Source organism: Nelumbo nucifera, chromosome 2, assembly GCF_055504915.1.
Source record: "Nelumbo nucifera cultivar China Antique chromosome 2, China Antique-T2T, whole genome shotgun sequence".
Classification (NCBI taxonomy): domain Eukaryota; kingdom Viridiplantae; phylum Streptophyta; class Magnoliopsida; order Proteales; family Nelumbonaceae; genus Nelumbo; species Nelumbo nucifera.
In genome coordinates this window covers 40,468,346-40,495,036 of record NC_142650.1, presented here as the reverse complement: position 1 = coordinate 40,495,036, position 26,691 = coordinate 40,468,346, and the positions used below count along the sequence as shown (strand labels likewise).

At 41.4% G+C, this 26,691-nt stretch overlaps 1 protein-coding gene across 4 annotated transcripts in view; it reads right to left on the bottom strand.

The window, feature by feature from the left end:
- The window catches only part of LOC104599200 (LisH/CRA/RING-U-box domains-containing protein), a 65,624-nt gene that overhangs the window by 26,920 nt on the left and 12,013 nt on the right, over positions 1-26,691 (bottom strand). For 2 of the 4 annotated variants that reach the window (XM_010261640.3, XM_010261638.3), the window contains one exon: positions 3,522-3,576. The gene's annotated coding sequence lies outside the window, so the exon portion shown is untranslated. The remainder of the gene's footprint in view (positions 1-3,521; positions 3,577-26,691) is intronic. The other 2 variants (XM_088899004.1, XM_010261639.3) reach the window with 1 other exon arrangement.

Below are 26,691 nucleotides of genomic sequence, written 5' to 3'. Positions count from 1 at the left end.
GGTAAGGGGGGTTACAAATTCATGCTCTGGTTGAGAAGGAGGTGACAGTGGGAAAATTTTTGGGTCTATTTTTCTCAGGAGGAGAAGATATCATAAGGAGAGCTTTCGAGCAGTTTGAGAAAGATAAGAGGGAGGAGAAAAATAAGAGAGAGGAAAGTTTAGCAAACAACAAAGGTTGGGACGAAGAAGGGGATGAGGAGAAGGTGTTGGGAGATGATTTGGGGTCAGAGCTCAAATTGCATCAGGGGCCAAGGAGTTAAGGATGAGGATGTATAGCTGGAACATTAGAGGTTTGAGGGAGAAAAGAAGGATAGTGGTCAGAAACTTAGTCAGATGATACAGACAAAAAGGCAGTTCTGTTACAAGAACAAAATTGGAATCCTTTAATATGAACTCGAAGGAGATTTGGGGGAGGGGCAGTAGGAAATGGCTGGAGTTGGATGCTAAGGGACTTTCATGGGGTGTTGACATATTATGAGACCAGGGTCTACAGAAAGATATGTGAAAAGATTGGCAAGTTTTTGGTTTCAGTTTGTCTATAAGAAGTGAATGGAGAACGGTATTGGTGTCTAACAAATGTATATGGGCTGAATTCTGGGAAGAGTTGGGTGGCTTGAGGAGGATATGGAAGGATCCCTGGTGTATATGATAAGATTTCAATGTGGTTAGGAGGGGTGAGAATGAAAGGAGGAAGGGATAGGTAGACAAGTGTTGGGAGAAGAAGGTTTAGGGAATTCATTAGCATGTGTGGGTTGGTTGATCCACTGTTGAATGGTGGCAGGTTCACTTGGTCAAATGGACAGATTCCTATTTTCTGGGGACTAGCTGGGGTATGTGGGGACAATGGTACAAGAGACATTGACAGTAAGTGTTTTTTTTTTTTTTGAGAAAATTTAACCAGAATTTATTAAGAAAAAAAGGGGGGATCAAGAGGAGATATACAAAGCAGGGGGGGGAACCCCTACAAGTTACAAAGGAGGAAGCTTGTCGCCATACAAATGCTCCAAATACACACCAAATTTAGCTAGGCCATCTGCAGTATGATTGTGTTCCCTAGGAATCCAAACTAAGTTAACATTCAAACCATCCAAGGAATCCCAAGCTTCAGTCAGATAATGATACAGTCTCCAAGGGACCCTTTTTTTGTCTCTTAACCATTTTATCATATTTGCCGAATCACCTGCAATGATCAAATTCTGAATTCCCAAATTCTTTATTATCCTGATTCCGGTGAGAGCAGCCACTACTTCAGCCTTTGTGGAGTCAGCCCAACCGATTGGACCACTAAAAGTCCACGGATATTGCCCCTTTCGTCCCTTACTGTACCACCAATACCTGCAAGGCCCAAATTACCTAATGTACAACCGTCAAAATTAAGGGTTACCGCACCTTCACTGATGATAACGGGATGCCTCAAGGAAGTTTGCTGGGATGGGGTGCTGGCTAGTGAGTGTATTGACTCGAGGCTAAGGAGTGGGAGACTAAGGTTGGTATGCAAACTCAATATTGAGAAAGCCTATGATAGTGTGGAGTGGGATTTTCTAGAAGAGATGCAAGTATTGATGGGTTTAGGGGAAAATTGGAGAAGATGGATGTTTTTTATGTGTCTTTCCATTTCTTTCTATTTAGTCCTCAACGGGATCTCTACAGAGCTTTTCCAAGCCTGTAGGGGATTGCAGCAAGGGATCCAATTTTTCCTTTGTTATTTGTGTTAGTCATGGAAGTGATGAATCTGCTAAAGGAGAAGGGTGCACAGTTGGTATGGATTGAAGGTTTAAAAGTGGGTGCTAAGGGTCCTTGCATCACACACCTCCATATGCGGATGACACATTTATCTTCTTGGATACCTCAGTGGACCAGGTGCTGAATTTAAGGGCCATATTAGCTAACTTTGAAATGTTGACAGGTTTGAAAGTTAATCTAAATAGAAGTCAATTAATTAGCGTGGGGGAAGTAGGGAGGGAGGGGTTGGAGTATTTAGATGATATTTTGATTGCCAGACTGGGCATCTAGCTATTCTTTGCTTGAATTTACTGGTGGGGAATAAGGTTTTTACGGTGGAGAGCAAGAGATCAATTGTGAAAAGGGTGGGAAAGAGCTTGGAGAGGTGGAAGGCAAAATTACTCTCTCTAGGGGGTAGAATTACACTCATTAGGAGTGTTCTTTCAAGCTTATCGACTTACTACATTTCACAATTGAATATTCCAGCAAGGGTGGCAGAGAGAGTTGAGAAAGTTCAGAGGGATTTTCTTTGGGAAGGGGTGGGGGCCCTAACAAATTTCACCTAGTAAAGTGGGGGAAGGTGTACAAGGCCAAAAGAAGTGGGCTGGGTTTTAGGAGAATCAAAATTTTTAATAAGGATCTCTAGGGCAAATGGATTGTGGAAGGTTGGGTTAGAGAGGGAAAGGGATTCTCTTTAGAGGAGGGTGGTAGTCGGGAAGTCTTCTACATTTTAGGATTTGCCTAGTTTTAGAACATGTATGTCTGTTTTGTTTTGATTATGTTTCAAACTTCCTCTTTTTCTTTATAAATTGCATTTTCATCACTTATCAACTATAAATAGCAAATGTGCATCTTTGTGTACATACACAAATTGAAAAGATTAATTATTAATGACCATATTGATCATCCCATACCCCAAATTGCATTTGTGTTTTAATTCAATCATTATCAACCACTAAAATTCTGCATATTAACTTGCTCACAAAGGACTGTTTATTATCAACATGTCACAAGGCATTTACACCCCGAATTTGACCTATTAGCAAGGTTAAAAGTACCAATACTGTATGCTTTGTATTGGGTGTATTGTATCGAATTGTGGAGTCCCCAAAACGCTAAATACTTAGAGTTTGGGGTCCTGGCCTATTTTAAAGGTTAATAGCCCTCCTAAGCATGTCCTGACCCAATTTTCAAAACTTAATTAATTTTTTGTCATGTATTTTTTCCATTTGAAATGCCTCATACGCAATTTTTGCGAATTGAGCATACTGATAATTCAATACTTTGGACCTTGCCTATTTTTTTATCAATGACCTTGCCTATTAGAAGAGGTTGACCATACAACATGTGGGACCCTTTATGTCCATACTAGCTTTAGCAAGATGGAAGATTCAAATAACTTATTAATATCAATTTCAAGTATTACAATAAGTGGAATTTCAGGACCCTTTAATATCCTCTTTCTTACTGATCAAAAGGAAAAAATATTCAAATAACCTATTAGAAGAGGTTGACAACACAAACATGTGGGACCCTTTCCCCTTTCAAACACTTCTTAATTTGATGACTTGATTAAACAATTTTCCTCATACTTGAAAGTTCAAACAACTTTTTCTTATACCATCTTAATGCATTGACTATTTTACTATGAAAAAATAATGGATATCATGCATCATTGCAGAAAAAAAAAATAAAAAGAAACAAAGCTTTTGGATTGGTTTATATCATAATCATATAAACACAGCTATAAGATTTAACCATTCGATGGGTGTCACTCTGATGCAAACTACAACTCTTACTTGCTGATCTATGATTATCTGAATGAGCAACTTCAACGGTGCCCCTTGTTTGCTGCTGCATTAAAAACAAGAAGATTAGAAAATAGAACCAAATACTAAATGCTATTACATAATGATGTATGTATATATATATACATACAAACATACATACATATATATATATATATTAGTATGGTAGCAAATTAATTTGGTTGTAGTTGACAAGACAAAGTTTGCCAATAGCACTGAGCAACTAAATCTCTAATATCAAATTTTAAACTTAGAACTCAAAAGCACTCAAGTGAGTCTCAAGTTACACTTTTATTGCACAACTTCTATAAAAAAATAAGTATAGCCAAAGTTTAAAGTAAAATTGACACAGCCAAACTAGGAAAATATCTGTTCATTTTTGGACAAATGGGCCAATAACTGTCAAGACCATCCCATCATTTTCCTTTGTATCAGATATGAACAGATTAAGACTGGCAATATAGATTGATAAAGACTGATATAATAAAGACATTACAGGCTGATATATATCTCATGTAATTGAATATAAAACTTAATTAAAAGATAAGACAGAAGCAATATAATAATACTTTAAATTATAAAATCATCGTGTATTGATTAATTTTTTGAGAAAATTACGCAAATTTAAAATAGTGGGTCCATGCATGTCTTAGGTTCACATATAAACATTTTATCAAATTATTACAAGTGTAAATTGATAAATTACAATGGGTTCATGTGCATTTTACAAGTAAATGGAAATTACAATTGGTTCATGTCAAGTATGTAGATATATATTAGTTCACACAAACTGTAATGTATTAATTCACACAAATTAAAAATGACTTTAAAACATTATATTATATGAAAGAAACTAATTGGAAATTATTTATATAGAACTTGAACCAATGAAATTTCAGTAAAAACACTACATTCAAATTAACTTTACTAATAGATACAATATAAAATTGGGCATTGGGCCCTTGTGTGTGATGAATTCAAAGGCATCACAATGAATGAACTGCTTAGATGGTGAAAGGTGGTGGTGACGTTTCAAGCCAGAAAACAACAAAGATAATTGAAATGGAAAGCCCCCACTGAGGGGAGATTGAAACTTAATTTTGATGGGTGCAGTCCAACATATGTCTGTGGTCGTGCAGCTTAAGCAGGAAGAATGTGACTATTGCAGAAAGTTATGAAGTAATCAAAGGGTTGTGTGGTGCCCGAAGATTTGAAGGCCTCTTTTCAATTGGAAGATGAAGGAATATGTGAGTTTATTATCAAAGTTGCATCTAGTTGAAGTGCAAATTGGAAGTAGGGATGGTGGAAAGAAACTAAAAGTGGCATTTTCTCTACTAAATCATTCTATAATGCTCTTGAAAGGAATCAAGTGGAGAAATCAGATATAAGAGGAGTTTGGGGAACCCCTATTCCACCAAGGGTGGAAGCATTTGCTTGGCTTATACTGTAGTCTTGGGCAGCATTCTAACTCTGGATCATATTCAAAGCAGGGGAGTCCAGATGGCAGGAAGATGTTACTTATGCAAAGCGCTAAAGAGAATATAATGCACCTGTGCTTCGGTTGTTGCAACACGAAATACATATGGGGATTTTTCTTTGGACTATTCAAAATTGGCTTCTTGGAACCTAGAAATCCGGGAGAGACTTTTGCTTGATAGCCTTCAATGCGAGGAAATATCAAGAGAAAGATTGCTTGAATCTGGGTACGGTGTACCCCTTGCCATTTGTTGGAAGGTTTGGAAAAAAGATCCTTGAAGACAAAGAGAGAAAAGATCAAATAGTGATGCTTTGTAGTAAAAGAATCATGGAGTGGATTATCATCTTATCAGCATTTCAAGGTCTCCAAAGAAGATCATGGAAATGGTTTTTAGTGTTTACTTGAGTTAGAGCCAAGAAGCTAATATTGATGTCTTCTTCTTTGACTTGTAGTGTTTTTCCCCCTTTTTTGTGGAGCTTGTTGTGTCTTGGTGATCTCTCATCACCAGATTTGATGTACTATCTTCTCTTTTTTTTTATTAATAAAATTTTCTTTGTTGTTTATTTCCAAATAAAACAACTTTCTCAGTTTTTCATATCCAGTTGGGTTTGGTAACTCCCTAAAAGCTGAGCTTCTTGCCTTTATTCAAGGGTTGAAGCTGGTCTCCATGCAAGGATGGTCAAATGTTCTAGTAGAAGGTGATTGTTATACTGTCGTCTCTTGGATGTGTGGTGAAGAGACTTGATCCACAGATGATTGGTTAGACACGCACAAACCTTGGGCAGTTTCTTGAATCACTCATTCAAGTAGGTGCCTAGGACTACAAATGTTCTGGACCTTCTGGTTGATGCCATGGCAAGGGATGGGGTGTCTAATGAAAGTCTTCACTGGGGACATCCTGGGCCAGGGCTACATGTGTACTTCATTTCTGATTGCTGAATTTTAGTGTTAGTCAAGGTCAGCCTTGTATTCTATGTTTGTCTTCCTACATTCTGTTTTTTGGGTGGCAGGAAGTTTTTTATTAATGAAAGCCATATTTTGTTATTGATCAAAAGAAAAACAATTACAGCTAGTTGTTAAAATAAAATATTTTTTTGAAGTATCAATAGGAAAATTCCATTAAACTGAAACAGAGGTATAGTACAAGGACTTTTGGTTGTCAAGTTGACAAACCGAGCAAAGGTACACCACTCAAACTGAAAATAAATCTTCATTACAGGGCTGTAACTCAGAGTACTCCAAAAGTTTTCTAACAAATCAGCTTCGTCCACTGTCTCGAACTCTGGGAGCTGTAGCACCCAATCTGAAATCAGATTGCTCACTGCGGCTACCAAGTGATCAATGGACTTTGCCTTGTCTCCAAAGATCCTTCTGTCCCTCTCATTCCATATAGCCCAGCAAACTGCAAATGGAATGCAGCTCCACATGATTCTAGCTTTCTTGCTTCCTCTGAATTTTGGCCATTTGGAGAAGATTTCTGCTGGGGATAGAGGATGAAAGACATTGACCCCGAACAGAAAAGAGAAAACTTCCAAATGAAATTTGCTGCACTACAAGAAAAGAACAGGTGCAGAACTGTTTCCTCCTCCAAGTTGCATAAGTAACAGAAGCTTGCCATGTGAAACCCTGTTCTTCAAATGATATGTAGTAAGAATGCTATCATGTGCTACCAACCAAGCAAATGCGTCAATCCTATGGGGTACTGGATTACCCCATACACCTTGTATCTGTTTTGTCTCCGCAATTTCTCTTGTTATTGCCTTGTAGAAAGACTTCACTGGAATCTTCCTTCTTTGCACTCTTTCCACCAAAGACCATCTCCTGTGCTCCTAGAGATACGTGTGCCTTCTAATTTCTCCAGCAGCAGAATACATTCTTTAACTTCTTGATCAAGTAAAGGCCTTCTAAAATAGGGAGACCAAATCAGCTTCTCCCCTCTCCATTCATAGCACCGATTAATTGTGATTTGCTTCTCAGACAGGCCGTATAACCTAGGACAGACCTCACAGAGTTTCCCTATCCCGAGCCATTCATCTTCCCAAAACCTCACCTTTGACCCATCCCCCACTTTGAAACTGACCCGAGCCCTGAACTCCTGATTAAATCTCATGATCCCTGAACTCCCAAAACCTCACCCTTGACCCATCCCCCACTTTGAAACTGACCCGAGCCCTGAACTCCTGATTAAATCTCATGATCCCTTTCCAAACACTTACTCCATAAGAGCTCCTTGCTTCTCTTGGTTCCCACCCAAACCTTACTACTCCATATTTACCAACTATCACCCTCCTCATTTCCCTAATTGTGGCTTGTTGAAAGGTTGTATTCTTCTCAGTCCTAACCCCCCCCCCTTTAATCTGTGCACCTTTTTTCCCACTCGACCATGTGGAACTTTTTGGACCCCCAACCCTTCCCAAAGAAAATCCCTCTGTATCTTCTCAATTTTCACAGCCACATCCTTAGGAACCTTCAGCAATAAGAGATAGTACATTGGTAGGCAGGAGAGAACACTCCTTATAAGTGTAATCCTGCCTCCCAAGGAGAGATTTAGCTTTCCATCTATCTAATCTCCTCTCAACTCTCTCTATAAGGGGCTTCCATATATTACCCGCTGCTGTACTACACCCAACTGGCAGCCCAAGAAATTGGAATGGAAATTCTCCAACCTACATCCCAATACCACTGCAAATTGCTCCATCTCCTCCCTATTTATATCTTCCCACCCCTATCAAAGAGCTTTTTTCTATGTTCACTTTCAACCCAGTCACCATCTCAAAGTTGGCAAGAATGGCTCTTAGGTTCATGATTTGATTTGCTGAAGCATCTAAAAATATTAATGTGTTGTCCGCATATTGAAGGTGAGAGATACATGGGCCTTCTGCTCCACTTAAAAACCTTCTATCCAACCCCTTTGGACTCCCTTCTTCATATCAAGAGGTTTAACGCTTCCATTACTATTACAAACAGAAAGGGGGAGATTGGATCCCTTGCCTCAACCCACTGGAAGCTTGGAAGAATTCAGTTGACACTCCATTGATCAACAATGAAAAGGAAGCTGATGACATGCATCCATACATCCATCCCCTCCATCTCTCCCCGAAGCCCATCACCTTTGCATCTCTTCCAAAAATCCCCACTCCACGTGGTTGTAGGCCTTCTCTATACCTAACTTGTACACTAATCCTGGCCCGCCACTTCTTAACCTTGAGTCAATACATTTGCTCGCCACTAGTACTCCATCCAGAATTTGCCTCCCTTCTACAAATGCCATCTGAGATTCCCCTACCACCTCCTGAACCCCCCTTTTTAGTCTGCTTTCCAGCACCTTCACCAGTAGTTTATATGGATAACTTATTAGGCTTATCGGCCTGAAATCTCTTATATCCACTACCCCGCTCTTCTTCTGAATTAGGGAAATTAAAGTAAAATATAAACATTGATGGAATTACATTTTTATATTGAAAAAATAAAAAATGCATTAAAAAGAAGAATCCTGCCCAACCAACACCCTCTAGTCAAGCCACTATACAAAAAGCACCAATTCTCTGAACAAGAAACCTTAAACAAACCTCTCTTCAAAACCATCAAGTCAAGGACATAAAAGGCATAATCTAACACTAAAGATTGATTTAAAAGGAAATAAAACATTGATCAGCCCAATAGAATCCCAGACCAGACATAAAGAATGCACTCCCAAACAGAAATATGAACCACATAAAACTTACTCCCCCTAACACCACTACACCTTCCCCTGCAGCACTGCCTCTCTTGGTGTAAACCCTCCTACCAGCCCTACCAGCTCCTAGACAAAATTCAGTCCTCACCCTGCACTTTCAATATCACTTGTATGTCTCCTTCACTAGGCTAGGTACCTCCCAATTCTCCCTATGTTCTTTGTTATCTCCTGAAACTCTAATAAATATAATCTCACTCCCCAAAAAGAGTGGCTGGTGGGCTTGCAGATGCCTTAGCTAAACAGGGGGGCAGGAAGGGCTCAATCTTTGCGGGCTTGCTTATACTTTTATTATTTTGCTTTTGCTGTCCTTGGGGAGTGCTAAGAAAGTTTGCCCCTCCTTTTTGATGCTCCATTTGTAGTTCTCTTCTATTAATAAGTTGGTGGGCACTGGGCACCAATGAGCAAGAACTAGAACAAGGCAAATACCATGTGTCAATTTTCTCATGCCATCTCTCCTAACTTGGCCATTGATTGAAAACAAGTTCAGGATTGCATATTGATAATGTGTCATGTCTTCATATTCGTCGAAAACAACAATATCATGTCTTCATACTAGTGGTCCGAAACCAATAGTGTGACATCAACCTAAAAAAATGGTCAAAGGATAAATCACAGAATACATAGTCATTCCATATGTAATAATACAAAGTTAATACAATATTAGATTTCAAGGGCATATGATTAAGCTACGTACACAAAAAAGACAAGCTAAAGACCTTGCGGTCTATTTCCAGCTTGGCAAAGATGAAGCCAACCTTAATAAGAGAGTGATTATTAGCATTCATGGATTGGCAGACAATGGTTAGGATGCAGGAATCGACCCTAGGGCTTCCTGATGCTCTCCTTGGAAAGCTATTCATGGTATTTTACCCTTCATCCTTCCTTACTTCAAATTTGATGCTTATGCAGAAATAAAGTGTTTTTTTGGAAAGATGTTTGGGTTGGAGACATTCCCCTTAGTGAAAGGTTCCCTTCTATTTATTCACTGTCAGAAAATAAAAGAAAAGTGATCTCTTTAATTTTTTTTTTATCAATAATAGAATGTTTTATTAGATTATAAAAATTGTGAAACTTTGAGTACAAGAGAGGGGAGGTAAAATATCTTAACTCCCCCACAACAGAGAACAAGAAGGAAAGCTAAAAAGTGGCCCAAAACAAAGAATCCTTAAGCACCCCTTGCTTGGCTAACCCATCAGCCATGGAATTAGCACTTCTCTTCACCAAACTGTACTTCACCTCAATATCCCTACTCAGCCATTTAAATCTTTTCTTTTCATTTCTGTAGCTCCACAAACCATTGCTGTCTTCCTTCAACCACCTAATTACCACCTCCGAGTCCCCTTCAATGATCAAGCACCGAATGTTTAATTCTCTTGCTCTTTTGATTCCTTCCAAAGCTGCTAAAATCTCTGCCCTAAGAGAGTCACCCTCACCAATAGGGCCAGCGAAAATAGCAGAAATAATCCCAGGCTCATTTCTGAAAACTCCCCCAATCCCAGAAGGCCCAGGATTCCTTAAACTACAACCATTCAAAATTCAGTTTCATGAATCCTGAAGGAGGGGGCGACCAAGAAGGTCTAGAGGTCCTTTTACACTGAGCCGAGGTAGCAACTTCTTTCCACTTTCTCAAAAGATCAGCCATGGAGAACTCTGAAAAAAGCTCCAAAGATTTCAGCCAATACTGACCCTTAAGTGTACCAATACAATTAAATTCTCCATAGATCTTTCCTTGACTGAAAAAGTCTAGAGTTCCTCTCTTCCCATACGGACCAGCACACAGCTGCTCTAATGCTTCTCCACATGACCTTCTGTCTTTTCTTAGGCCATCTAGAGAACAAGGGAGAGAACAAGCTTTGCAAACTCACGGGGGGATTCCAAGTGCATCCAAACAAGGATGAAGCCCATTCCCAAAAAGTCTTAGTAACCGGACAAGTAAACATAAGGTGGTAAGCCGTTTCCCCATTAGCTTTACAAAGAACACACCTATTGAGAAGTAAGCAAGAATTAGGTCTCTTTCTTTGAAGCAAGTTGGTTGTGTTTATTCTTTCCAAGAAAGTTTCCCAGCAAAAACTACCAACCCGAGGAGGAATGGGTTTACTCCAAATCTCATTAACAAAGAAGGAAAGGCCAAAGGGAGCAAGAGGATGGACCAAGGTCTCAAAAAACGACGCACAGGAGAAGGAACCATTGGAGGATGGGGTCCAAATTCTGGAGTCATCCTTACTCGGGTCCAAGAAAACATTTTCAAGGGTGGCTAGTAGAGACGACAAGTAGCCCAAATCCGTATCCCTTATTGTTCTCCTCAACCCTAGATTCCATCCAAAACCGGAATTAGAATCAGAAGGAACTAAGAAAGAAGAAATGGGTTCATTCTTAAGGTCTGACAACGCATATAAGGAGTGAAATTGGTCCATCAGAGATGAGTCCCCAACCCAAGGCTGCTCCCAGAATTTTATGAGATTACTAGAGTTCATATCATACCTTATCCAAGGGGAGAAAACCAGAAGCAAATCATGAATGGCTTTCCAAGGAGAAGCAGCTATAGTCCTTGCCAAGATTCCTGGATCCCAGTCATTGTCTTCCAGCCCATGTATAGTAGCCACAATCTTCGTCCAGAGTTTGTCCCTTTCCATTGGAAACCTCCATAACCATTTCCCCAACAATGCCATGTTTCTTTTCCTAATATTCCCAATCCCAATCCCTCCTAACTGCTTGCTTCTAGTTACCACCTCCCAACTCACCCTATGGTCTTTCTTCTCCTCTCCTGGTTCCCACAAGAAATCCCTCATTAACTTTTCCACTCTATTTGAAACCTTTGCGGGAATCTTAAACACCAACAGAAAGTAAACAAAAAGGTTAGCTAGGGTAGACCTAATTAAAGTGATTCTCCCCCCTAGAGAAAGATAATTTTTCCTCCATGAGGCAAGCCTTTTTCTCAAGTCTTTCTAGAACCAGGTTCTAGAAATTGTCCTTCATGGGATTATCACCTAAGGGGAGACCCAAATAAGTCAATGGCCAATCCAAAATTGCACACCCTAATAACCCCGCATATTCACTTACCTCTCTCTCCTCCAAATTCACTCCCACCAAACAGCTCTTATCAAATTTCACTTTTAGATTGGACATCTGCTCAAATAATTGTATGGCCAATTTCAGATTCCCTATCCAATTTATGTCCCCACCTTCACAGAAAAGAATTGTGTCATCTGAGAACTGTAAGTGTGTTAGTGGTACTTGCTCCCTTCCTATTCTCCACCCTTTTATCTTCCTATTCTCCACCCTTTTACTAAGTTCCTCACATCAACTCTATAAATCAGTCTGCCCAAAACATCTACAACCAGAGTGAATAGGAAGGGGGAGAGTGGGTCTCCTTGTCTTATTCCCCTCGAGGCAGGAAAGAAATCCCTTACACCTCCATTCACCAAGATTGAATAGTGGCAGCTCTTAACACAACTCCAAATCCATTTACACCATCTGTTTCCAAACCCAAAACTCCTCATCACCTCCACTACGAAAGACCAATCAACTAGGTCATAGGCCTTCTCTAAATCTAGTTTGCAGACCACACCCTTCTTCTTGGACTTCTTGAAACTTTCCAAACTCTCATTTGCAATCAAGATTTGATCAGTGATCTGCCTCCCCTTCACAAACGCTCCTTGATTGGGTGCAATAATAGAAGGAAGAACTTTCTTTATTCTTAGAGACAGCACTTCTGCAATTATCTTATACAGACTATGCACCAAACTGATAGGTCTAAAATCCTTAGGGTGTGAAGCCTCTTTCTTCTTCGGGATCAAAGCAATAAAATTGGAGTTTAAGCCCCGATTAATTATTCCCCTCCTATGAAATTCCTCAAAGACCCACATAATATCCTGCTTCACAATATCCCAGCAATCCTGATAAAAAGCCATTGTGAATCCATTTGGGCCTGGAGCTTTTGTCCTATCCATCATAAACACTACCTCCTTAATCTCCTCTATATCAAAAACCTTCTCTAACCCCTCCCTATCCGCTACACTTAGAGTAGGCCAATCCAGTCCTTCTAGCCAAACCCTCACATTTACCAGCCTTCTGAAAATAGATTTAAAATGATTTACAAAGGCCTCTGCTAGTTCTGCTTGGTAGGAAATTACTTCACCTTCGACTTCCAATTTTGAAATAAAGTTCTTCTTTCTTCTGCTATTTGCCAAAGAATGGAAAAACCTCGTGTTTTTGTCTCCCTCCTTTAACTATTTGCACCTAGATTTCTGTCTCCAACTTATTTCCTCCTGGAGCAAAAGGTCTTCCATCTGCCTCCTCACACTCCACCTCAACTCTCTGTCTTCCTCTCCAAAGGGACCCCTTACTTCCTTCAAATCCAAGTCCTCTAATTGTTCCAACAAAGTCTGCTTTCTCTCCTCCAATCTTCCAAACTCCAGTCGGTTCCACTCCTTTATCTTGGATTTTAGAAATTGAAGCTTCTGGTGGAATTTCATACCCTACAACTCTACTGATAGATTACATTGCTCCCACCAGTCTCTGATTTTCTCAATGAATCCCGGATGAGCCAGCCACATGTTCTCAAACCTAAAGGGGGTAGGTCCATCTCTTTTTAATTCCTCCTTACACATCACTACGGGCCAGTGGTATGAGGTAAGTCTAGGGAGTACCCTAAAAGTTAGATTCCTCCAATGCTCTTTCCAATATGTTGAAAACAGGAATCTATCTAGCTTGGAGCAAAACGACCTAGATTGTAGGTTGGACCGGGTGAAATTGTGATTTAGAAGAGGGATTTCTTTAAGCTCAAAGGTGTCCACAAACTGATTGAAATTCCTCATGCTTGTAGTCACCCTCTAACTCGGATTATTAGTTTCCTCTTTGAACCTCACCACATTAAAATCCCCTCCCACGCACCAGGGTCCTTCCCAGAGGCCCCTAATATCACTCAACTCTTCCCACAATTTCTTTCTTTGTCTATAGTCGTTGCAGCCATATACATTTGTTAAGACCCAATCAAAACCATCTGCCAGTTGCCTGAATTTCACTGATACTGAGTGATCTCCTATTAATTCCTCGACCCCTACAACCACATCCGCTTTCCACAAAGTTACAATCCCACCTGAAGCTCCCCATGATGGAGCAGTCGCCCACCTTATCCCCCTTGATCTCCACACACCTCTTGCCCATCTATTGTCGAAATCAGATATCTTAGATTCTTGAATTAACACCACATCCGGGTCAAACTTATTAATCGCCTCTTTGATAGTTGCTCTCTTCCTCGCACTACCCGTCCCCCTTACATTCCAGCTTAGGATCCGCATTTCAAATTTAGGCTTCAACCCTAACTCACCCGAGATTTATTCAATCCCTTTCCTTCTCTCCCCTCTCACCCCAAACTTCTTATCCCCCTCAGTATCTCTCCTTAACCTCTCAACTTCGCTCAGTTTTCTTCTTTTAATCTTACTCTCCTCCTTTTTTTGTAGAAAGGCTTTTAGGTCATTTGGGTTCTTAAGTTTACACCCTAGCTTGCCAACAAATTCTGCTATTGATTCCTCCTTACTAGCCTCCCCTCTTTCAATATCTTTGTGCTCTCCACTCCTAGCCATCTCCTCAACTCTGCCCTCAGCCTCCCCACTATAATCCGATTCTGTCCTAGTTGTAGCCTTCCTCCATAATTCATTTATTTCAATTGCTCCCATTATACTATCAATGATTCCCAAAATTCTTTTATCCCTGCAAGTTCCCTCCACCCTCATCTCCCCTTCCAACACCCCCTGAAAACTTCTTGTGGTCTTCTGACTATGGATTTCAGACTCTAAACTAGAGAGGGATCTAAAACAAGGGACACGACAACCTCATCAGTAGAAAAAAATGAATTTACAGAGTTGACAAATTTACCTGAAACTGACCAGGAGTTTAGAGGGGAATGCAAGGGAGGACAGGTGGAAGCCAAACCCAGTAAAGAGAAATTGGAGTTTTCCGTCTCCTCATTTTGGAGGGAAACATTCCCCATCATTTGGTTTGCACACAGGCTGCTTCTCTTACCTGACTGTTTACCTCTCAGAGGTGTAACCCCATTCAGTTTTGGGTTAACACGATCTGCCACCATCTCGATTTCTTGCCTAGCCCCAAGACTTGGTGAAGGCTTATCCCCTTGTGGGCATTGGAATTGCCCCCCGTCGGTTTGACCTGCATTGTTGGCTAACACTGACTTTTCCTTCTGATCCGCCCCAGACTCCACTTGTGCACACTCCCAATCTCCAAGAAAGAGACCCATCCGATTTAGAGTCTCCCTGTTTGGATCTCCTTGGAGTTCATCGTCTTCCAAACTCCCTTTGCTTGAAATTTATTTTGAACTCTCCTCCTCATCTTCACTTTCGGAACTACACCTTAACCAACACTTATCATCCTCCTCCCTTTCTTCTGTTTTGTCCATCAGGTATCGCGGATTTGGGCGATCTACTACAAGAGAGAGCTGTTCGTCGACATCCTGCCGAGAGACCCAACTTATGTTCGCCACCCCTGAACCTGGTTCGTTTCAGACACACCTGATTTGGAAGATGATAGACGGTAAGTCTTGTCTACCATCTCCCTCTCCTTAACCCGACCCACATGACACCTTAAACTGTCACGTGGCTCACTTAAAGTCTTCAAAGGTCTAAAGGCTGGGCCGCCTCTACTTCCAGTCGGTTCAGATAGAGACTCTCGGTTGAGACCGACCAGGCCGACTCCTCTCCTGGTCACGTCAGCAAAGGAAGGACCACCATTAATAAAAGTCTTTAATTCAAAAATATTTGAATTTATTGCCTTAAATAGTGCATTTGGGACTGATTAACCTCCTGCGACTGTTCCTCTTCCCTTTTCACACAACCGAACTTCCGCTTCTCTGTCCCTAGCTTGCCACGTGTCCTCCACCCTACCACTTTACCATCATCCCCTACCTTCGTTCGTCTTCCCCAAAGCGATGCTTCAGCTTCAGAAGCAAGCCAAATCTTGTACCAGGCGCCACCAGAGAGGATTTCCAACAAGCGAGGCACATTCTCTGGCTTTATGCCTGCGACCTTGATCTCCACAGCTCGTAGGTTCCTCTGGTTTTGTTCCAGCAAAACACCACCTAAAGCTCTTGTGATTTTTCCCATAATCAATTCATTCCAGAGGTTGAAGGGAAGCCCTAACAGTTTAATGGAGAAACCGCCTTCTTCTGGATCGACTTCATTGCAGATTGGGACCCATTTTTGAATCGGTATCAGCCCATCCTCAGTTCTTACCGTGCTGAAACTCAACTTCTCACCACCCACGTCAAGGATTGCTTTCTTCTCAGAAAACGGCAAAAGAACAGCATCGCCATCAACACCCAATCTCTCTGCCACTGCGTTAATGACTTTTGTCCAATCCCTTACCACCTTATCTGCCTTTAACACCATTTTGTGCTCCTAGTTGCTTCCTTCTTCATCGAGAGTTATCTTCCGAAGAACAGTTGTAGAGTTTACTAAGACCTCTTGACAGAGCGGGGTCTGCTTCTTACTCGACGCTGGTAAACAGAGGGAGGTGGAGTTACAAACCATTGGGCTTCCATTAGGCTCTTCGCCCTTCTTCTCAACCTTCACTAGGAAAGCTTGAAGGTTCCTAGCAAAGGAGCTCCAACGTTGCTCCCTTGGCCCCTCCGGCACACAAATCATCTGCTTCTTGTTGATGCCAAAATACTCTGTTACTGTGAAGAACCAGCCCCTCTCATTTTTCCTAAGTACTACATCGTATCTTCTACCACCGCAACTCAGTGAGTTTTTCCAACCTTCTTCCTTGATAGTAATGACTACTCCATCAACAAAACCTTTCAGCCAACTACAAGCTTCCTCTGGTAGAATAATCGTTGCCCTATTTCCTTCCCTGATCTTCAAGTACGACTGGCCCTTTGTCCATCCCTGCTCGAATAGGAATTTCTTTGACTCTATAGCCAGCTCCACTCGCCACTTCCCCGCCTGAGTGAAACTTCCCATCTTAGGTCTCCTACTACTTCCCATCTTTGACTCTCTCTCTCTCTCTCAACTAAACCCACATGATCTCTTTAATTTTTACAGATAATTCTTGGGACCTAGGTCTTAGAAGAGGTCTAAGGGAGTCAAAAATGGCAACGGCAGATGAATTAATTAACCTTTTAGGGTCAACCTATCTAAATCAATCTTGGACAGTAGAGTTTGGAAATCTCCCCCATCTAGCGTGCTCACTTGTTCCTCCTTTAATGTCCTCATTCAATCAACAAACCTTGCAAGGAGCTTTCCTTCAAAGGAGATTTGGTATCAACCTGTACCCCTAAAAATCCGAGCTTTTTGTTGGGAGGTGGTTCTCCAAAAAATCAATACTCTAGATATGTTACAAAGAAGAAGGCCAATTTTATGCCTATCACCCCATGTTTGTAGCCTTTGCTTGGGCTCTAGTGAGACGATCACACACTTATTAATTTCTTGTTCATTTGTGAGCTTTATTTGGGTCTGGTTCTCTTCTATCTTTGGTTGCAGTTGGACACCTCCCCCGAATGTGGCAAGCCTCCTTGACCCAAGCTTTTTCAGGCAACCGAAGAAACGTGGAAGATTAATGTGGAGAGCCACAAGAGTAGTTATCTTATGGTCAATTTGGGAAGAAATGAACAATAGGATCTTAAAGGAGTGGAGAAATCCAAGGAGGAAATTGTAGAAAGGATAATCATTATGATTATTCAATGGTTGAAAACTTTGGATTTGTTTAAAGACTTCTCAACTGAAGACATTTGCAGGAATTGGGAAGTGGTGGCATCTACAGCTTTCATAAAACCTACTGTGCATGAATTGTGGTCCCCAATAACACAACAAAGAGTGAAACTGAACTTTGACGGGAGTTCTAGAGGTAACCTAGACCCTTTAGGAATAGGAGTATTCAGAGATGAAAATGGCATAATTGTGGCTATGTCTTCAAGACCAATAGGAGTGGGCGACTCATTGAGAGCGGAGGTGATGACCTTGCTTCAAGGTGTAAGATATGCCAAATAGTTGCAGTTACACCAAATTGAGATAGAGGGAGACTCTAACTTGTTGATTGAGTGGCTGCAATCTGGTAAGTTGGGAGCCTGAATTTATAGACAGCCCATAAGGGAAATCCTAAACACAAAAAAGGGAGATCGGTGCATGCTTCAAATGGACAAGGAGATCAGCTAATGGTTTAGCTGGCACATTGGCTAAAGAAGGGACTGTGAGGGAGAGAATGTTCTTGGCAGTTTTGTAAGAAAGATTACTAGGGGCTCAACACCTGTTTAGGGGTTGATATTTGTACTTAACTCTGGAAAGTTATACTTAAGTTGTATTAATGAAGTTACAATTTCCAATCAAAAAATAAATAAATAATAGTTACTCTTTAAAGTGTCCTACACCAATGGGAAAGGTCAAACTGGTCAAATTTGGTATTTTGTTTGTGGTAGCTTATATTTGAAGAAAAGGCTTAACTTCTTATCAAGGTTTTAAAAATGTTGTTGATTCGGGCAGTCAAACCATTTCACCCAACCCGCCTTTTTACAAATAAGAAAAATGTTGATTTGGTCAAAAAACCACTGGCCTAGAAAATTGAACTGTTGAACCAGAAAATGGTCACAGGTTCACACCAACAAATCATTTTTACTTTTTAAGGTTTCACTTTTTGACATGTGAAAAGTGAACACTCAACAGTTATTTTCACATATATTTCTAACAATTTTATATTTATTGTTTTATTTATGACATCATGGGTTGATCCATTCAACCTTGACAGTTGAACCACTAAGCTGGAAAATGAAGGCAAAAACAGTTCTGTTTCTGGGTTGGTTTTCAAAACATTGGTTCTAATTCTAGGGTGGAAAACATTAAATAAATCACAAGATAATGGCACAAGGTACTGTAGGACGAATCTAAGCAACCAAAATTTTTCATTTTGCTAGTGATAGCTCATAAAGAAAGACTCAAATTTTTTGAATATTTCCTCATTAAACTTAATACTAGATTACAAATCAGAAGACATCCTAATCATGGTCAATACACCAAATAAGCCATTCATGATCAAAGCCACCTTTGTACTGGTCTAGTACTTTCTGTCCTAATTAAGGTATGGTGTGCTACAGCTATACTGATAAAGTAGCTTCATTTCTAGAGTAGCCTTCATGGAATTATGGATAACACCCATCAATGAGATTCTTACAACCATAATATCTATGGAAAAATGAGGATAAGCATGTCCTTCCTATGTAATGGAAGCTAGGATATTCTGGACCACTTATTGATTCATCACTCTTGTTAACTTGGTGCTTATGCACCAACTACATGATATACACATTTGGCAAAACAATCTTTGCCTTTTTTACAAGTAGCAAACTTTCTTTTTGGTTGGTAACATCCAACATTATTAACTTCGTAAAAGAATGAAATGTTACAAAACACTTGTGCAGAACACCCATAGTATATGTCCCTTCCATTACACATTTGCATCTCTTGGTTTCTGATTCCCCTATACAATTGAATTCAATTTGAACCCAATTTTGCTTAAGAATCTGCTAGGCTATTTGCTAATCAATGAATCCAAGAAATTATAGCTCCTAGCTCCCTAATTAAACTGCTTACCTCCTTCATTGTGTTCCTATGCAAGTACTTTCCTTTATTATAATCAGAAAGAATGAGAAATAATGTACAAGTGACAAGTGCCAAAGTCCCAGAGCACCCATTACATCAGAGGTAGAAAACCACCCTCCCCCCGCCCCCACCACCATGCTACTATGTTCCTAATTTATCATATGAAGCCAGCTTATAACAACTTCTGAATCTCCTTCAATTACAATATTCCTGAAATATAGATGTTTTCCCCTTCTCAATCTAGCAGAATGGTTTTGCCCTTGTGAATTAACTCTACCTGCTGGTCCAGAATATATAGCCATTATATGCCCTTAAACATACATAATGTTTTTCATGTAAAAGAAGAATGAATTATGGTACAAAAGAGAGGCATCCCTGCATTTAAGATGCCCTCACCACTGTTCTTTTCACCAGAGGTCCCACCCACTACACCAAAATAAACTGTCCCCTTCATCCCTCATTAAGCCAAGGCATCTGCCAATCCATTGGCAAATAAATCTTTGCTTCATAAATATAAACATCAAGGCTGTATTTATATACCATCGCCAACCACACGCCAGCATAAGCCATTTACACACACAAAAAAATAAAGCAATAATGTTAGGTACTGCCTAACTCAGGGACTCTTTCGAGGGAGCCTGCCTCCTGAATGAGAGAGAGAGAGAGAGAAAGAAAGAGAGATTGTATTCCCAAATCGATAATCCCCTCCTAGCTTCCTTTCCTTATTTATATACTGTTGTTACAATTCTGTTATACCAGCCTCTCCACTTGTCCAGTTTGTTAGTTAGTTTGTTCTAGTGGTTGGCTGTTAATTACATTCTTTAAAGGATGGTGTGGCCTTTTCTTGTACACTTGTATTCCCTTTATTTGTGTCTCAACAGTCCCTCCTCCCTTGAAAGCAACCTTGCCCTCAAGGTCAAGATATGGAAATCTATTCTGTAAATCAAGTAAGGTTCCCAAGTTGCATCCTCAATTGGGAGACCTGACCATACCACCAATGCCTCTGGTTCGATGTGATTCCCTTTGCATATCCACCTGAAATCTGTTATCTAGGTGGGCTCAGTTTGAACTTGGCCATCTTCGGAGAATGATGGGAGGGTGGTTGTTGTTATTGCTCCTGTTTTTGGCCATTTCTTCAATAGGGATACATGGAATACCGGGTGCAATTTTGATGTTGCTGGGAGGTCAAGCCTGTATGCCACCAACCCAATGCGTTCCACAATCCGAAATGGGCCGAAGTACCTAGGGCTCAGTTTGTTCCACCTGTGGCCTGCTACTGAAACTTGCTTGTATGGTTGTAATTTAAGTAAGACTTGCTCCCAAATCTGGTGCTGGACAGGCCTATGCCTTCTGTTGTAGGAGTCTGCCATCCATTGTTGGGCTCGATGGAGGTGGGATTTGAGATCTTGTAACACCCTATCTCGCTGGAAGAGTTGGTCTTCTACTGCTGCTACTGCTGTAGACCCTTTTTCATATGGGAGTAGGGGAGGTGGGTCTCGTCCATATAGAGCCCAGAAGGGAGTCATTCCTGCTGCACTATGATACGTGGTATTGTACCACCATTATGCCCAATGAAGCCACTTGAGCCACTGACGTGACCTATCCCCTGCATAGCACCTTAGATAAGTTTCCAAACTCCAGTTGACCACCTCAGTCTGCCCATCTGTTTGAGGGTGGTAGCTGGTAGATTTGAAGAGTTTCACTCCCTGTAGGCGAAAAAGTTCTGCCCAGAAACGACTCATAAAAATAGGGTCGCGGTCTGAGACAATAGAGTTAGGGGTACCATGCAGTCGTGCCACCTCCTTAGTAAAAATCTCAGCCACCATTGAGGCTGTAAAGGGGTGGGACAGAGGGAGAAAATGGCAGTATTTGGTGAATCTATCAACCACTACGAGAATGACGGACTTGCCATAGGAAAGGGGAAGCCCCGTTATGAAGTCCATGGATATATCTGCCCACACTTGTGTAGGAATTGGGAGTGGTTGTAGCAGTCCTGCTGGAGACTAGGTATCCGCCTTATTTTTCTGGAAAATGACACATTCGGCTATGAATTTTTGGACCGAATTTCGCATGCCTTTCCAGTGGAATTGGATGGCTAGTCTCTTGTATGTGCGCAGAATCCCTGAGTGTCCTCCTGCTGGTGATGAGTGGAACACTTCCAGAAGCTGCTGAATATGGGCTGAATCCTGTAGTATCACCATCCAGCGTTTATACAGCAGCAAGTCATTCTCCACTGTGTACCTTGGGTGGCTAGTAGGGTCCTCTTGGACATGTGAACGCAGCTTGCTCAGTTGTGGGTGCCTTTCGGCTTCTTCCCTTAGCTGACCCATGATGGAACAAGTTGGGCCCGTGAGAAGTAATGGAAATAGTTGGGGCTGGCGCGACAGTGCATCCGCCACCTTGTTGGTGTGCCTTGCCTTGTATTTAATGACATAATCGTAGCCAAGTAATTTGGCTATCCATCGCTGCTGTTCCAGGGATAGTACGGACTGCTCCAACAGAAATTTTAGGCTCTGGTGGTTAGTTCGTATGATGAACCTCCTTCCTAGAAGGTAGGGCCGCCACCTCTGAACTGCGAGAACAATTGCTATCAATTCGCATTCGTATACTGACTTGGCCCATTTCTGTGCTGTCATTGCTTTGCTGAAAAATGCTATTGGCCTTTCTTCTTGCATGAGGACTGCACCAACTCCTTGGCTTGACGCATCACATTCAATGATGAAGTCCTTTGAGAAGTCTGGAAGTGCGAGCGTCGATGGGGATGAGACAGTTGTTTTGAGTGTCCCGAAGGCCTGTTGGGCCTCCCTAGTCCAGCAGAACCCATTCTTCTTAAGTAAACTTGTCAAGGGGGCAGCAATCAGTCCATACCCTTTGATGAATCGCCGGTAGTACCCTGTTAAACCCAAGAAGCCTCGTAGCTCCTTGACATTTTGGGGTCGGGGCCAATTTATCATGCTTGAGATCTTTTCCGGGTTTGTAGCTACAATGCCGTTTTCGACCACATGCCCTAAATAGTGTACTTGTGTCTGTCCAAATGCGCACTTTGACTACTTTGCAAGGAGTTTACGAGTCCTTAGCAGTTCCAAGGTGATTTGTAGATGTACTAGGTGTCCGTCCCATGTAGCGCTATATACAAGTATATCATAAAAAAAACGAGTATAAATTTGCGCAAATGGGGTTTAAATATGTCATTCATAAGGGCTTGGAACGTAGCTAGCGCATTGGTCAACCCAAACGGCATGAACAGAAATTCATAATGCCCTTCGTGTGTACGAAAGGCAGTCTTGTGGATGTCTCCCTCATGGACCCGTATTTGATGATATCCCGATCTCAGGTCTAGTTTAGAGAATATGGTTGCCCTACCGAGTTCATCTAGTAGTTCATCGATTACCGGTATGGGAAATCGATCCTTCACAGTAATGTTGTTCAGAGCCCTATAGTCTATACAAAACCGCCATGTCCCATCCTTCTTTTTCACAAGTAATACTGGGGAGGAGAATGGGCTTTGACTGGGTTGTATAATTTTTCTGTCAAGCATATCTTGCACTTGCCTCTCAATCTCTAGTTTCTGAAAATAGGGGTAACGATAGGGCATTACATTTGTGGGTGCAGTTCCGAGCAGCAATGGAAAGCAATGATCATGGGCACGTTTCGGTGGTAGTTCCTTAGGTTCTTGGAAGATCACTAAGAACTTCTGAAGTGGTTGTTGTAGTTGCATGCGGCCTTCTTCGGATCTGCTTACTTGGGCTAGAATGGGGCCGTTCCCGTGAGAGTCTATCTGCATTAATATGATGTGGGTTGGGTCTGCTGCCTGTTTCCTTAGAGAGGCAAGACTAATGGGTCCTGGACCCTTGGACAGCTGCCCTTGAATATGCACCTGTGAGCTGCCCACTTGAAAATCCATGGTGAGACAAGCCCAATCACATATCACCATTCCTAGTTGCATTAACCATTGGACACCGAGAACTACATCTACACCATGGATTTCCAAGGGGTGCAGATCTACCTCGAACTCATGTCCTTGTATCTTCATTTTTAATTCTGTGCACGTACTGTCGCACACCAGGTTGCTCCCATTAGCTACGTGCACCCGGAAGGCAGTGCATGGTTGGACCGGAACCCCTAGTTGTTTGACCAATGTTTGGTTAATGAAATTGAGAGTGTTGCCACTGTCTATCAGAACTGACAGATGGCGCCCTTGTACTAGTCCGGTTACTCTCATAGTTTGAGAAGACACAAGACCGATCAAGGCTTGCAGGGATACTTCCGGATATTCCTTTGTCCATTGCCCCCATTCTTGGTTGTCCATTGGCTCTTCAGTGTCTGTTGATTGCTCGACATATTCGATTTCAGGTTGAAGGAAGAAAACTTAAGGGATCTTACAGCGATGGCCCGACCTGAATTTGTCTCCACATGCATAACAAAGGCCCTTTTCCCATCGGGCTTGCATCTCAGCCCAAGTTAACCTCTTGGCTAAGTCGGGGCCTGAAGCAGAGTTGGTGTCCTTGCCTGTGATTCCTACTCCTGATTTGGGCTCCAGTTTACCACAAGATACCTGGTTCTGGGTTCGGTATACCTAGTCTGATCGCAGCTCCCAGAGGTCGATTAATCCTTCTTGCCAGATTCAGTTTGTCTTCATGTAGTCGAGCTAATGTTGCTGCTTCAAGAACGGTGGTGGGCTAAATGGCTTTTACCTCCAGCCGCAATTCTTCCCTGAGTCCACCAACAAAACCGCCGACAAGCGCGTTTTCTGGCCAGCCTTGCACGCGCACAGCTAATCTTTCGAACGCCATCTGATAATCTTGGACGGAGCCGGTCTGTCGTAGCTTAGCGAGGCTTTCATCATAGTTCTCAAAGGTCGAGACTCCAAATTGCATGGTTAAGGCGTCGGTGAAGTCTTCCCATGTGGCTCTTGGGTGTCACCGCCAGTACCACAGGTACCAGACGATCGCCTCTCCTTCCAGGTGTGCAAAAGCTAATGGAACACGATCAGGTCCCTGTATGTCGTGGTAATCGAAGTATCTTTCTATTCATAGAAGCCAGGATGCGGGATCTCCCCCTGTGAAGATGGGAAACTCGATTCTTGTTGTTCTTGATCCGCTTCGATGACTGGTGTCACTGCGTTCTTCCTGATTCGGCGCGGGTGGTGAATGTGCCAGTCGTTCAAGCAAGGATGCGAAGCTTTCTTTGATTTCTTTGACGTCAGCCGATATTCTTTGCATTTCTCCTTCCATGTTGTCGACTATGTTCTCCATTGCGGACGACCTTGTGCTTGGCATCTTGGCTCTTATACCAACTTGTTAGGTACTGCCTAACTCAGGGACTCTTTCGAGGGAGCCTACCTCCTGAATGAAGGAGAGAGAGAGAGAAAGAAAGAGAGATTGTATTCCCAAATCGATAATCCCCTCCTAGCTTCCTTTCCTTATTTATATATTGTTCTTACAATCCTGTTATACTAGCCTCTCCACTTGTCCAGTTTGTTAGTTAGTTTGTTCTAGCGGTTGGTTGTTAGTTACATTCTTTAAAGGCTGGCGTGGCCTTTTCTTGTACACTTGTATTCCCTTTATTTGTGTCTCAACAAATAATGTATTACTGATATACATAGATATGGAACTTCAAAATGGGTTCATGGTTAACTATATCAATTAGTCAACCTAGTCAACTGTGTTAACACTTGGTCTTCCTAGGTGTTGGCAACTTACTAATACAGTTGGTATCATCCTCAATTAACTAGTCAACACTTTAATAACACTGGTCTTGTCAACAGGTATTTGGCTAAAAACCAGTCATAGTCTGGTATTTAGGATGTTCACCAGAAATTCATAGATCCAAGGTTCAAAGTATTGGACGTATCATATTGTATCTTGGAGCTGCTGAAATGCCAAATACTTATAGTTTTAAAGTTTAGTTGATTTTATATGATATTAGATGACGTGACAGATTGTTTAACAAATTATCAATGGGGAAACCAAGTTTCCAGAGCCTTGCCTAGGGTAACTTCTAATCACTGGCCTATTTCCATTGCCAAAGAAGAGTTGGGGTGGTAGGGGTCCAGCACCTTTTAGATTTGAGAATATGTGGATGTGTCTCCCTGGTTTTATAGAAAAAATAAAGAATTGGTGGAATGAAAGTAATCCAAATGTGAAATGGGAGGGCATGAAATTTCATTGGAAATTAAAGGAATTAAAATCTAGAATCAAGGAGTGGAGTATTCAGCAATTTGGGAGACTTGAAGAGAGAAAATAGGAAGTGATTGGTCAAATTGAGGAGTTGGAAGCTAAGGAGAGTCAAGGGTCATTTGAGGAAAGGGAATAAGGAGGAAAGATGATCTCTGAGGAAGCAGCAGGAGGATCTATTGTTTAAGAAAGAAGTTAGTTTAAGGCAAAAATCCAAACATAAGTGGGTGAAGGAGGGGAATAGAAACACAAAATTCTTTCATGCCATGGCAAATAGGAGGAAAAACTCTCTCTAAGCTTGTAATCAATGACGTAAAACTCCAACAGTTTGAAATAGCAAGGACATTTGTGGATCACTTTAAATCTATTTATAGGAGACCCCTAAATGAAAGACAATAGTTGGAAGGGTTGGATTGGCCAGAGGTACTTGAGGATCTTAAAGCATGGCTTGAGAAGAGTTTCGACTTGGAGGAAATTAAGGAAGCAATCTTCTCTAGGGATAGAACTAAAGCACCATGTCCTGATGGGTTTACAATGGCATTTTATCAAGACTGTTTGGACATATTAAGACAGGACATCAAAAAGGTTTTGAATGGATTTTTTGGGAGGGGTGTGATAAATCAAGGTTGAATTCCACTTTCATTGCTTTGGTTCCAAAAAAGTGTGGTACAGATCACCCAAGGGAGTTTAGACCTATCATCTTGGTAAACAATTTGTATAAAATTGTTGCTAGTGTGCTCTCGCGGAGAATTAGGGTTGTGCTTCCATATATCATTTCCCAGAATCAAGGTGCTTTTGTGAGTAATAGGAAAATAACTAATCAGATTTTAATTGCCAATGAGAGTGTGGAGGACATGAGAAGAAGTGGGAAAAAAGGAGTAGTGTGTAAGCAAGATTTTGAAAAGGCATGTGACTTGGCAGAATGGTACTTTTTGTTGTAGGTGATGGAGACTTTTGGTTTTGGGGTAAAATGGTGTAAGTGGATTCGTCATGGCTATATTGAGACTTGCCATTATTCTATTATGGTGAATGGGGTATTGATAGACCATTTTCCTACAATTAGACAAGGGGACCCCCCCCCCTCTTTTTTGAAGAATAAAGATAAAATTTTATTAAAAAAGAGAGACATCAAAGAGGTGATAAGATATCACCGAGAGAAGAAAAGCAA